The 13,200-nt window shown below is 45.5% G+C and overlaps 1 non-coding gene across 1 annotated transcript; it reads right to left on the minus strand.

Moving 5' to 3' along the window:
- Positions 1 to 11,301: 11,301 nt before the first annotated feature.
- On the minus strand, positions 11,302 to 11,373 carry trnae-cuc (transfer RNA glutamic acid (anticodon CUC)). The gene has a single exon. It is a non-coding gene; the product is annotated as a tRNA-Glu (tRNA).
- Positions 11,374 to 13,200: the final 1,827 nt, after the last annotated feature.

The following is a 13,200-nucleotide window of genomic DNA, read 5'->3' on the forward strand; positions in this document are numbered from 1 at the left end:
ACAGAGAAACAGAAGAGAGATCAGTCCTGAATGAATCACAACAGAGACTGGAAGCCTGTGTCTTTAGATCAGTGGGGGCGGTCCACAAGATTCCAGTAGATTCCAGAGATGGTGAGCCACCCAGCTTGATTCCAGACACCAGTGTCTACATGCTCTGGAATAGCAGGTGAACCATCTGCTCTGTGGTAGGATCACGCCAGGCATCTGGATTAGCACCAGCTACAGTTTACGGTAGAAAGAATGCACTCATTGCTACTTTCAATCTCAGGGATTATTAGCTTTGGAACTCACAGATCAAACCCCACTTGATCTGAAAGAACTCTGACCTGGAGCCCACGAACTTTCAAGGTTAACAAAAGTGAGAAAACTCACATGAGGACACTTTATTTTCTTAAAGGGCCCAGTTCATTATTGTTCATATGAATGTATTTTTGTGTTTTATGTGGTACAATCTTAGAATTACAAACCAAAATTAAAGTTGCAATCAACTGTAACATCTGGTGATAAGGTGGAGATGGCACTCGAACCCCTGCTCCACATGAACCCAGAGAGACATGGATATTCCAGGATTGGGTTACAAAAGCAAACAGAAACCTGCATCAGGAGGTTTTATCAGGGTCTGGGGTCAGAAGGAATAAAAACATGAGAGAATCAGGAACAACCTTCATCAGGAGGGTTACCAGGGTCAGGGGTCAGCAGGAATAAAAACATGAGAGAATCAGGAACAACCTTCATCAGGAGGGTTACCAGGGTCAGGGGTCAGCAGGAATACAAACAAGAGACAATCAGGAACAACCTTCATCAGGAGGGTTACCAGGGTCAGGGGTCAGCAGGAAGACAAGCAAGAGACAATCAGGAACAACCTTCATCAGGAGGGTTACCAGGGTCAGGGGTCAGCAGGAATACAAACATGAGACAATCAGGAACAACCTTCATCAGGAGGGTTACCAGGGTCAGGGGTCAGCAGGAATACAAACATGAGAGAATCAGGAACAATCTTCATCAGGAGGGTTACCAGGGTCAGGGGTCAGCAGGAATACAAACACGAGACAATCAGGAACAACGTTCATCAGGAGGGTTACCAGGGTCAGGGGTCAGCAGGAATACAAACAAGAGACAATCAGGAACAACCTTCATCAGGAGGGTTACCAGGGTCAGGGGTCAGCAGGAATACAAACATGAGACAATCAGGAACAACCTTCATCAGGAGGGTTACCAGGGTCAGGGGTCAGCAGGAATACAAACAAGAGACAATCAGGAACAACCTTCATCAGGAGGGTTACCAGGGTCAGGGGTCAGCAGGAAGACAAGCAAGAGACAATCAGGAACAACCTTCATCAGGAGGGTTACCAGGGTCAGGGGTCAGCAGGAATACAAACATGAGACAATCAGGAACAACCTTCATCAGGAGGGTTACCAGGGTCAGGGGTCAGCAGGAATACAAACAAGAGACAATCAGGAACAACCTTCATCAGGAGGGTTACCAGGGTCAGGGGTCAGCAGGAATACAAACATGAGAGAATCAGGAACAACCTTCATCAGGAGGGTTACCAGGGTCAGGGGTCAGCAGGAAGACAAGCAAGAGACAATCAGGAACAACCTTCATCAGGAGGGTTACCAGGGTCAGGGGTCAGCAGGAATACAAACATGAGAGAATCAGGAACAACCTTCATCTGGAGGGTTTATCAGGGTCAGTGGTCAGCAGGAATACAAACAAGAGACAATCAGGAACAACCTTCATCAGGAGGGTTACCAGGGTCAGTGGTCAGCAGGAATACAAACATGAGACAATCAGGAACAACCCTCATCTGGAGGGTTTATCAGGGTCTGAGCGCTGAATCATGGCTTAAGAATCAAAGTGGCCTCTTATTTAGGGACTCATTGATGTCATCAGTTTGTTCTCTAGCAGTTGTGTTGACTTTTATCCAGGAGATCATTGTTGCTCCTCTAGTTCTTTATTACTTTCTGGGACTTTGTGTTCAATATCACATCTGAGGGGGAACTTCTTACCTCATGGTTCTTTTAAGTTGGTCTTTAATTGTTCTCAGTGGTTCTGGAGTTCCTGCTTGAGTCTCATGCCTTCACCAATGCTAGCAAGCTCTGCTCTCAGGGGTTCTGCCTGATGTCTTTTCTGCGCTGCGTCAGCCTCAGGTTGTCTTTCCTCGTGGTCACTGGCCTCTTCAACTGCTATCCCAGCGTCTACGGGCGAGAGGCGGGGTGCATTTTGTTTTCAGAATCTTAGCTCAGTTCTTGTGTATAATCTTTGGTTTGTTTGTTTGTTTGGTTTGTCTTCTGTGAGAAAATCCAGTAGTTGTCGCTCACTTCGAGGAAAAAAAACAAATATTTTTAATACTTCATCTTTTGATTAATAAGACAATCTACAAATTCATTTAATTTCTGGATTTTTATTCTACCTACGAAGTCCATTTGTCACCATTATAGATCGACCAATCAGCATTAAGAATATAAACAATGACTCAAACTAATGGCGGTCTGCTGACGTCACATCCGTCACAGAGGCTCACTCCTGCACTCAGAGGTGGCCTTTTAGTTCCATCACTTCACGCTGTATTTACAGGTTTATGATTGAGGGGAACAAACCACTCTGATGTCTGGGTTCATCAAGGATATCATTAAAGAAATCCTAACTATCTGGCCAGTTAAATTGATCCTAACTGTTCTTCAGATATTGTGCTGGTAATGTCATGTAGTTTCTTTTCCAATGTAACTTTGTCGTTCTGATGTGTGTATTTTTACTGCTCCAACAAAGCTGTTCCTCTTCTGGGTAAATCAATCATTCAGGCAATCAATAACTGAGTGTCTCTGATGCTGTACTAAAGTATTGCAGTACAACAACACTCTGATCCTTCCTTTTCAAATGTTTTTATTGTGTTTCTCTTATCAGGTGTTCAAAATGATGACAATAAAAATCAATAATTGATATTCAGCTTTGTTTCAACAATAATAACTGATCAGAAATGAGGCCTGATGGCTGCAATAGCAGCTTTGTGCTGTTCAGTGACTCCTGCTATAAAAAGGAGTCAAGGCGGTCTTAAAGATGTGAAAATGTTCCAAAGATCCTTCTTCATGTTGGTCCTGAACAAGATTGGTGACAGGCCTTTTTTCAAAGGAGCTCCAAAAGGCTCACTTAACCCTTTGAGGCCTGGCTGAGACACGAGGCCTGTTGACCTTTGACCCTGTTGCTCTTTTGCTCTCATTGGCCTCTCCAGTGGATACAGACCTGAAACTTTATGAAATCCTAATCTGGTGGAATAATTCTAGAACCCCCTCCCAAACAGGAAGTAGCTTCAGGAAGGAGGTGGGGCTTCAAAATTTTAAATATTGGTTTCTGGCAGAGGTGTGAACTCCTCCCAGAAAGCTCATCTCATTTGGAGCAACTTTGACCAGTTATGATGCTTAAGTTAAAGACTTTACTGGACTTTGCCACGCTCTTTATGGACAGCAGAAAGGACTTAGGGGGGTCAAACCAGCACAGATGTGATCCTTATGGAGGACAGAACAACACACTAAAATTTCAACTTCCTAGGTTCAAAGAGAAAAAACTATCCCCTTGTGAAACTGGGCAAAATCAGGGTCTGGGACTTCTGCACTCCGAGAGCCTTTTGGAGCAGAATTGAGGATCAAATCTGGGTTCTGGTGTTTGTACTTGGGCTACATCCACCAAACTTTACACACATAGTGTGATGCCCCAGAGTAGCATGTGCTGGGAATTTCAGCCATCTAGGTGCTAAGGGGCCCAAGCACGGTCCCGGGGCATCCACTAACCCTAAGGGGCTCCTCAAAGTCTGGCCCCTCTTCCCTGGTTTCATTTGAGCTGAAGCCACCAAAAGTCACACCAATGGTTGATGTCAGTGAGAGGACTGATTCTGACATTTTCAGCCATCCAGAAGTTACAGAGCTGAAACACAAGACCCCAAAGCCCCTTCCATGTTTGTTGCCAGAGATATCGTAGTCATGACTGTGCACCTCCTTTATGAAGAAAAACAAAACAACTACTGCTTTGGGGCTTGTGTTCAGGGGTATTATATTATATTATTATATTATGTTATGTGTGTAAAGTTTGGTGGATGTAGCCGGATGGGCCGGTGTGAGCAGGCATTTCAAAATATATATTTCTGGTAAAAACGCAGAAACAGCGGTTAGTTTGTTTTTGTGTTAAAATGAGAAACAGACCCATCCAGTTGTAGTGCCACCACTCAGCGGCCGCCTTGCAGTCAGAAGCCATGAAGAATGTTGCCCAGTAAGAGGAAGGAGAAAGGAGGAGCCGAAAAAGAGACACTCCCGAGAAGAAAAGCAGCCGAATTTCCAAAACTCGACGCGTTCTTCCAGGGCTGGACTGGGAAGAAGAGACGTCAGGTGTTGGAACGTGTAGTGGAAGAAGAAGGTCTCTGAGTAGTGAAAGAGTATCACTCTTTTAACATGGTTACTGTCTTCCATGTAGAATACTGCACTTTATTTTAATTTTTGAAACTTCAAAATGTGCGCATACATCCTCTGGTATGGCGTGTGCTTACACATATCGTGTAAATAACCATGGAGGGCTGCCAGGGATGAAAAATGCCAGGGCCATTTTTTGGTCCCAGTCCAGCCCTGCTTCTTAACCTGCTCACGGTGTCCTGTCAGCTGTCTTCCCTCAAGGAGGTGGCCAGTCTTGCTCTGGAGCAGTTTCAAAAATAGGCCTCAGCACACTGCCTCTGTGCCATGCCTCTCTCATGCTCCTCTACTCTTTGGTGCACATGCCTCCAGTCTGTCAGGCCTCTAATGAAGACACTTGGATCACTGGGCTTGCTAAAAGCAGGGCAAACAAAACAAAACAAAGCATGACGTTGACCACAATAAGTCAGCCATTTCCACGTCGTGCCGTCCGTTCTAACGAAGAGCCTCTGGACGACAGGGTTTATGGAATCTTGTTGAGGATGAAACTTAAAAAAATCAGTCCTCTGTGTGGAAGAAGGGCGACTAAAATAGTCTCCAACTGTCTGATCTGACTCCTCCACTTCCATTGCAACAGCATGGCTTGACTAAGAGAAAGAGAGAGAGCTGAGAGATTTCATTGGACGAGCCCAATGTCCTTCAAGAAAATCAACCAATGGGCCGCGTTTCGCGTCTCCGATACCGTTACGGTCGATTAAAAACTATACACTTTTGAAAAAAAAATTATGACAGTTATGGGCCGGCCCAAAGATGTGCATCGGCCAGATGGCCAGTCCAGCCCTGGGTTCACCCTTGATGGGTCGCCAGTCCATCCCAGGACCAACACACACAGACAAACAACCATTCACACTCACAATCATTTAGAGTGTCCAGGTAACCACTACCCTCTTGATGTCTTTGGACTTTGGGAGGAAGCTGGAGTACCAGAGAGAACCCACACAGGAACAGGGAGAACCTGCAGGAGGGGTGGAGGTCGATGAGTCCTGGAGACGTTCAATAATGTCCACAACTTTGGCACCAGGAAGACAGCAGGTGATGGCACCTGGGAGTTCAACAGACCTGATGATTGAACCACCAATCACAAGGATTTCAGCCTCCATTGTAAACAGAGAGTTTAGATGAGAGAGAACCTGCTGTCAGCCTCACCAGTCAGGGCAGTGGCAGAGGCAGCAGAGTTGAATGAAGCAGGACCACCTGGCAGGTCTCAGCTGGAGGTGATGACATCACTGGCCTCAGTCCTCACCAATGCTCTGCCTAGCAACAGGGACGATGGAGAGAAACCAGTAGAAGCACTCTGAGAGTTGGAGACAGCAGGAGGAGAGAGACCACGACAGAGTCACCCATGGGAAAGTGTTGGATCCACTCAGGACAGGCTGGACAGACACAGATCAAAGACAGAATTGATGATGTCATCAGGAGGCTTTGATAGTGTATTTATTTGTACCTAGAATTCTGTCTTTGATCTCAGGAGGACATGAAAGAAACCCAATTGAGGAAAGTAGAGGAGAACATTCAGCTTCATTAGAAACACTTGAACTGTTGAACAGTAGAATTTGTTAGAAACAGTTTACAACACTGAGTGACAGGATTGAAGAGGGAAGAGTTTTCTACTTTAAATTTAATTCTAACTTTAAACTGGGCATGAACATTTTTAGTAGTTCATATTCTAACATACAGAGGAAGTCATGACATTCCCTTTTTTTTAACCTGTCCTGTTCAGGAAATGGAAATGGAAATTTAGCTGCTATGTTGAATCAGAAAAACCTTTTGAAGTCTACTTTTGCTTCAGTCAGAAAGTGGACTGTTGTGAACTCTCACAATGGTTGGTGATTGTGGAGGAAGACAAAATCCTTATGAACCTCTTTTTAACAGACACACATTTCTAAAGACACTGGTTCATTTTATTTTTCTTCTTTTAGCAGAGGATGGTTTTGATCCATCGACCTCTGGGTTATGGGCCCAGCACGCTGCCTCTGCACCACTCTGCTCTACCATTGATGGTGCCAGGAGGCCTAAAAACACACAAACACCAATTCAATCCAGGACCTTGGAGCCTAAACTGAAACTCCATCCCACGGTGGCTCTGCTGTGGCCCCCACAGGTGAGTGAGGCTGAGCTCCAGTCTGCTCTGAGGAGGCAGCAGACATCTGCACCACTCAGAGGTTTGGTTGGTGGCTTTGACAAAATCCCAACAAACTAAAATCCTGTTGAATCAGGAAGTTCTAGTTGAACTCTCATCCACGTCACATGACCAAGAAAACCTCCTCTTTCATTCAGACCAGAACAGACAAACATAGAAACATTGACACGACAGGTGGGCACCGTCAACTTAAAGCACGTTAAAATGGCAAAATATGAGGCCATGCATGCATTTATTATGCAAAATGTTTGATACTTTATTGATAATAAGGATTCCAAGAAACTTTCTGAAACCAGGCCGACCTGTGCCGTGTGCTAGCCTATGGACACAAACAGACCCAGAATCAGATATAGAGGTTCAGGTTCTGGATGGTTCTGGTTGGTTCCTGCAGTAAAAGGCATGTATATCCAAGTGTGTGTGTGTGTGTGTGTGTGTGTCAAAAACTGACCCACTTCTTTTGCCAACATGAGCCCACAGTGGTGGTGTCTCTAAAGAGGTGGAGCTCTGTCCTTCACCTGCTAGGTTCCAGCAGGCAGCTCAGGTCTAGTTTTCTTCACTGAGCCACCAATGTGAGTTTCCTCTGAGAAGTTCTTGTCCAAGGTCCCAGCTGGTAAAACCATTGTCACCAGTGATACTGGGACCCTGCAGTCCAGTGGTCTTATCAGGACCACACTGGACCTGCCGTCTTTGTTTGTTGTGTTGTTGTGCAATGTGAGAGAATGTGACAGACCATTTTATACCAAAGAAAGGCTGTGTGTGTGTGTGTGTGTGTGTGTAACCATGTTAAACTCTTTTAAATAAATGTTTCAACCTGCTATTATTTGGATGCTGTATGATTCCTGCAACCCCAGACTAACTAAGGTGTATAATGTAATATAATATATATATAATATAATATATGATACTAAGGTATCATCGATGCAGCGACTCTGCTAGGATCAAACTACTCAGGATGAAACAGACCAATGTTGACATCAAGTAGCAACTCAGCAGCTGATCAACAGAGTCCTCAGCACCAGTAGAGCCTGGTCCTGGTCCCTGGGGGGCTCCAACCACCAGCCTCTCTGTTAACAGCCGAGCGCCACAGAGACTCTGAGTCTCCTGCTGTTCATGAAGAGTTTTCAGGCTAAATTCAGTGTGTGAGGTCCACACTGCACATTTGAGGGACCATGAAGGACAGAGGAGAGTCTGACTGTCATGGTGAAAGCCTTCAGCACTAGAACTGAAACAGCCCCACCATCTTAACCCCCCCAGACCAAACATCATCGTCCAGCCTCCAACCAGAGGTCCATCAGTTATCATGGAGCCACAGGTGGAGTCTGGATTCTTTTCTAGAATGAGACGGCAGTGACAGTCCTGCAGAGTGACATCACTGACATGAATGGATGACTTCAGTCACATGACTGGATGACTTCAGTCACATGACTTCAGTGCCAAACAGTGCACACTGGTGCCGACCAGTCAAAACCACCTCAGACTGTATCATTCTATATGCTTGGCTGTAGTGTGTGTGTGTGTGTGTGTTTTTAAAAAGGCAAAAAAGTATTTTTTTCAGCAACAGAACTTTAATACAAACACAAAATGAAAAGCAGAACAAGCCAGAACCCAAAATATGGATTTACAGAGGAAGCGTGCTGGGCCCAGAACCCAGAGGTGGATGGATCAAAACCATCCTCTGCTAAAAGAAGGGAACAAAATAAACCTGGTTGTTTTGAAATGTGAATCTGTTGAAGAGGGTGGAAATGGTGAGGGAGTCAGTTGTTCCTTTTGTTTTATGACAGAGACCTCATTGTGAACTAAATCATTTTAATTCTTTACTTGAAGATTCACGCTTTTTCGCTCAAAATGTTTGACAACTTCCTCCATGCTGGCGCCCCATCACACACAACAGGTGCACTTGTCCTCTTTTCTCCTCTGACCCTCAAACATTCACAGTCTTCCAGTGAACGTCCAACTATCCTCTGAAATAAGACATGAATCTTTCCCTGCTGAGACTCCTGATCTCTGACTGTCACTAGCATGTGCTAGCAGAATACAGCACTCCTTCTTCATGATCTGTCTTTGTCTCTGACCAGCTCTCCTGCTCTCTTTCCTCCTACCAGTCAAAGCAGACATCTTCACCTACTGATCTTGGATCTGCTGCCCGTTCCTGCCTGGTAAAAGAAGGAACCAGCACCTGGTTCTCCAGGCTGAATGAACTCCAGGACGTTGGCCAGCCATGTCAGTTGAAACCTTATTTGTCCTAATAGAGAAAAAATGAGTCTGATTGTTAATGAAAGATGTCATCATGGCTTTGAAACTGTGGTTGGGGACCAGCCAACATGAGCACATTCATGGAAGAATAGCAGTAAAAACAGGAAGTGTCAGTTAGCAAGTACTCATCAGTCTGTCACTATCATACTTGATTCTAGTGGAACAAAATGGCTGCTGCTGACTGTGCTGCCTGGTGGTGGATCACTCTTCACCATCCTCTCAGGCCTTGATGGAACCAAAAAGGCCAGTTCCTGGAGAAGATCTTCTAGGGGTCCAGGTTAAAGCGGTGCCCCAGCTGGCACCAGGCGCTGACCCAGGTCCTGCATGGGAGATACTGTCAGTTCTGTTCTGCCCTGCTCACAACCACAGGCTGGTGTTGAGGCCTGCAGCAACCAGGGCCCCAGTCACCAAGAGTATAAAGGCTGGTCATTGTGGCAGTGGGAGGAGTCAAAATGAAGACAGACCAATGTGAGCAGGACGTTCCTGGAGAAGTCAGAAGAACTTGACCATGTTTCCTACAGTACCCAGGAGGCCTGGTAGTTGTTGAAGGAAGCTCCAAAAGCAAAGAGCAGACAGCAGGACATCAAAAGAAAAGATCCAGACACTAAAACTACAAGTAGAAACAAGAAGAAATCCTAAAAGTTTTGTAAAGATACTACAAGGTTGGATATACATTATTATATACACTACTATTCTCATTGACTCCTAAAGAGGGACAGGAAACATTAGAATGTGGATCAGATCAGCTGATTTCAGTGTTGAGTCCATCCCTCCATCCACTTTCTGTTCTTATCCTTTAAGGGTCATGGGGGGGGGGCGATCCCAGGTGACATTGTTCAAGAGGCAGGGTTCACCCTGGACAGGTCACCAGTCCATCAGGACAAATGAGGTGGTCGGTATCATGCAACCTAAACTAAAACATTAGTCAGATCAAATTAAGATTAAAGCAAGAGTCTCCAGATCAAAGTCAGAATTCCTGATGATGTCATCAGGGCTTTGACAGTAGCTAGAATTCTGTCTTTGATCTCAGGAGGACATGAAAGAAACACAATTTAGAAAAGTATATGAGACCACGGCAGCATGATGGTTTAGGGGTCAGCACTGTGGCCTCACAGCAAGAAGGTTCTGGATTTGAGTCCAGGCTCGGGTGCAGAATCTGCATGTTCTCCCCGTGCATGCGTGGGTTCTCTCTGGGTACTCCGGCTTCTTCCGACCGTCCAAAGACATGTAATTTGGGATGAGGCTGATCGGACACTCTAAATTGACTGTAGATGTGAGTGTGAATGGTTTTGGCGACCTGTCCAGGGTGAACCCCGCCTCTGGCCTGTAGATGCTGGGATAGGCTCCACCCCCCTCGACCATCAATGTAGGTCTTTTGTTAATTGCATGCGACATGAAATTATTATTGGTCACTTTTCTAGCAACAGTCTCACAGTGGCAAGACAAGAACACTTCTACTTTTAATGTTGACAGTTTGTTCAACACTAAACTTCATCCAGTACCATGTTGTCAAACACTGGAACCTCCACAGCACCTGAACAGGGACTTGAACCCTGGACCCTCAGATTAAAAGTCTGATGCTCTACCGTCTGAGCTCCTCAGGCTCTTTCTACAGCATTGAGACAGGAACAGAAACACCTGTGAAGGTCAAACTGATGCTTTCTTGACTTGTTCAGTCCTCCATGTTGAAGTCCACCATGCTTTTGATTGGCTCTGATTCTCTGTGGCAAAATCCAACAAGAGGCTCCAAAAATGTCCTGAATGTCACAAGAATGCACAGGACAAGATGTTAGTTTCCTTCATGTCTGCAGTTCCTCCACTGGAAAGTAAAGTCAATGCTGCTCCTCTGCTGAAACCTGGGATCGGACCAGGGACCTTTAGATCTTCAGTTTAAGGCTCTCCCAACTAAGCTGGTTCAGTTCTGAGGGAGGGCCCTGCTTCTCTCATTTATAATCTCTTCCACTCTCACTAGAACTTAGAGAGGATTGGAGCTTCTGAAGTCCTGACACAAATCAAACCAGGGACTTTGAACTACACAGTGAAGGAGTTGGTCATCAAGGTCGATGGCAGCTTATTAAGTTCTAGCTTTGATCAAATATAAGAAATGAATTCAACATTGATTGCATTTCCCTCCTTTCTTTGGTGCAAGGAACTGAGGACTGGAGCTCTAAGTTTTCCAGTTCCTACATCAGTGAATGGACTTTCTGTGCTGCAAGGAGCCAAAGCTACTAAGGAGGATTACAGTTTGTCCTTGCAGGAGTCAGTGACTTAATAGAGTCTAACTAAGGGTTGAACCTGAATGAGACAGTCACCCTTCAACATGGGGCCATGGTAGAGTGAACCAAGAACACTACAATGGGGGTGAGAGTGGAGCCATGATGGACTCACAGTTCATCACCTCCACCATCATGTGGACCACCTGATCACCTCTCCCTCAACCTCTAAATAACTCATTCCCTGACCGGGAATCGAACCCGGGCCGCGGCGGTGAGAGCGCCGAATCCTAGCCACTAGACCATCAGGGACCACACTGAGCTCTCCAACAACAGAGACTATAGACAATGACTCAAGAACACAGGACTCTGTGGTCTCAGCTTGAGATGCAGAGGGTCCACCAAGACCACCAGACACCTCAGCCCCCTAAAGACAGTCCACCCGCAGGATCAGCTTCTATCACTCAGTGGTCCAGAACCATTATGGAGCCTGATCAGGAATGTGAGCAAAGCTCTTGGAACAGGCCTGCTGCCACCACAACTAAGATCCTGCAGGTCACTAGAAACTCCAGTGTCCAGCTGACAAGTGGACGTTCCTCTGATCTGTGGTGGTGCTGAGTTTAGCAAACATCTCCAACAAGAAGACGAAGGAGGCCATCAACTCCTCCAAGCTCAACATCTATACTGGCTTTACTGGGAGATCAGGAGGTCAAAGCAGACCTTCCCCCTCCACCTCAGATGGTTTCTACTCACAGAGATGAGGGACCAGTTCAAACCAACTCCCTGGAGCTCCCTTAAGCCATTGTCCCCCTCAGCTAACATCTGGATCTGGACCTGCACCGGTGCTGACTTGTGTCTTGAGTCCCCAGAGTTTGTTGAACCAGAGAAGCTTCAACTGGTGGCGGTCGTACAACCAAGCGTGAAGGTGAGCCTGCATTGTCTGATCTGGAGCTAACAGGAATTAGCAAGTTAGCAACATTTCTAGAGTTGCTGCTAAGTTGAATTTGAATTTATTTGTTGAAAGGTTCCAGTTTCTATGAGGTCAGGGAAGATTGGTGTGGATCTAAAGGTCCCTGGTTGGATTCCCACCTCTCACAGAGGACCTGATGCTTCACGTGAGCTGTGGGATTGGTCTTTACTGCTGAGACAGAAAGAATCCTCCCACATTGGCTTCTTTTAACTGTCAACATTGGTTTGGCTCATTGGAACATTTTCAAACCCTCGTTGCTCAGATTTTACATGAATTTGATCATGACTTTAGACAAATGTTCTGTTTATTAATTAAATAATCACTTCAGTTATGAATTTAGTGACTCAACCAGACTTGGTCCATGACAAAAGTCAGTCTGGTTATTATTCAGTTTCCAGTCAGTAGGGACACACACACACACACACACACACACACACACACACACACACACACAGCCTGTCTTCAGTATAAAATGGTCTGTCACGTTGGAAGATTTCTCTGACTCCATTGTGAATACAGAGATTCTTCATCTGCCACCTGAGTCTTGAACCACTGATTCCTCTGATCCACCTTTTTTGCTCCAACAAGGCTGACATGGATCAGGTGGGTCCATGTCATCCAATCAGGATGACCCAGTCATGTGACTGAAGGAGCTGAGAGCTTCGAAACATCATGGGTGATGGTGTCTTCCACTGTAGTCAGCAGCCACAACTCCTCTATCAACACCTGTCAGAGACCTGCTGGAGGCCCCACTGAGGTTTGAACTGGGATCACTGGATTCACAGTCCAGAGTGCTCACCATTCCACCATGGAACCATCAAAGATGAAACGTGTGAGACAAAGTATGGCACTAATCATGTATGAGTGACTGCAGTGGTTTTCTGGATCTAATTTCCACAAACAAATGATAATTTGGGGAAAGGTCTGACAAAGTCTGACAAACCTACCCTGATTTTTTCAAAAAAAAAAGGATGATTTTTAGACAGTGACATAGGGCAGAGTTGAGTTCATGGCAGTAAGAAATGATTTTCATTTTTCTAAAGGACAAGAAATGAACCAGAACATTAGAACCACGTAACATCTCTTGATCAGTTTGTTACATGGGACACATTCCAGACAGGAAGGTCCCACCAAGACTTGAACTGGGATCACTGGATCCAGAGTTCTCA

The sequence above is a fragment of the Aulostomus chinensis genome, chromosome 1, assembly GCF_037954235.1.
Source record: "Aulostomus chinensis isolate RoL2024-O1b breed Wild chromosome 1, RoL_Achi_v1.0, whole genome shotgun sequence".
NCBI lineage: Eukaryota > Metazoa > Chordata > Actinopteri > Syngnathiformes > Aulostomidae > Aulostomus > Aulostomus chinensis.